This window comes from Dermacentor andersoni, chromosome 6 (assembly GCF_023375885.2).
Source record: "Dermacentor andersoni chromosome 6, qqDerAnde1_hic_scaffold, whole genome shotgun sequence".
Taxonomy (NCBI): domain Eukaryota; kingdom Metazoa; phylum Arthropoda; class Arachnida; order Ixodida; family Ixodidae; genus Dermacentor; species Dermacentor andersoni.
The window spans coordinates 115,494,334-115,495,701 of record NC_092819.1 but is presented as its reverse complement, the minus strand read 5'-3'; positions in this window follow the sequence as shown (position 1 = coordinate 115,495,701).

Below are 1,368 nucleotides of genomic sequence, written 5' to 3'. Positions count from 1 at the left end.
TTTGAGGTCATTTACCTGCGCATATATATGCATATATACAAAGAGGCGAATTCACGAGTGTACAGCATAAAATAAAAGCACAAGTAGAAAGAGACAACCCTTGAGTTAGTGCTAAAATAACATAATTGTATCGAAAGTTGTAACAATACAATCAATAAAGCGGTAACAAGGAAATGATCTGAAGAGCGGATTTTTTTTGTGTAGTTTATTTTTCCTTACGCAGAAACAATTTTCGTTCCTGTGGAAGGGCGAAAAAAAATCAGAACTTCATCTGCCTGGCTCCCCTCACTCAATGCGCTCTCCCACCCGCGGCAGAAGAGGCAGAGATCATACCCACCAACAGTTCGAAAATATTACAACACTACAGGCTCGAGCGCCAGGTGTATGCTCCGCTGCCCCCAAAACTCGGCAGAGAAAAAAGCATGATCCTCAGACACATACAAAGTAACACGTACACTCATGGAACGATAATTCACTACCTCTACCAGACGCTCCAAGGCTACCTCTGCCCAGTCTCCTATGTACCCGACACCCTGGCACACTTGCTACTGGAATGCCCGTGGCATGAAGACAGCGAAATGAAACTGGAAATGGACCCGAACTGAGCACCACAAGCAATCAAACGCGACATAGTCGAAACATGAGAGGCCAAGCTCGCCCTCAGGGAACTGGAAAACCAACCACTCATCGCCGTCAGAGTGATGCCGGGCCTCGCTCGGGACACTGGGCCTCTTCGATTTTTGGAGTTCTGGCAGCCAGACATCAGCCAGCTAGTTCCCGTCCTGATAGGAAGTCACGTGGGCTGGGATCCCAAGACAACCCGAAGCTGCCCGAAGTTTGAACAATCGAACGCTGGACCGACAGCTGGCCAAACGTAAACATGCTACCAGCATGGCAGTGCCCGGCGAGGCCGGCATGCGCTCGGCGTAGTTGGCCCATTTATGCAGTGCCAGCATGAAAATATATAGTTGCATTCAGTAATACAATGACTTTCGTGAGATTTCGCTCGATTCAGCACAGGACACGCACTGGGCCAACCTCACCTAGCACAGCGCAACAGACGGCCTCCGACGTGTCCGATGCCAAGACGCGAAATTGCGCGTCGGTGATTGTATGTCCGAAAGCGATTGCTTGACGATCCCAGCTTGCAGCGATCACGTCGCCCACCAGCGACATTGATGAGTTGGCGTTGTGTCATCACTTGACAAGACATGAAAAAGCAGGATATCGGATGCGTCTTATACGCATAAAATTTCGTGCTAACCTGCTTGGGCTTCGATTTCAAAAAGTTTGTTTCGGCTGATGGTGCTTCTCATTTTGATGATGAGGTGGAGATGTGGCTGGCACATGAAAATGCACATCGCCTGC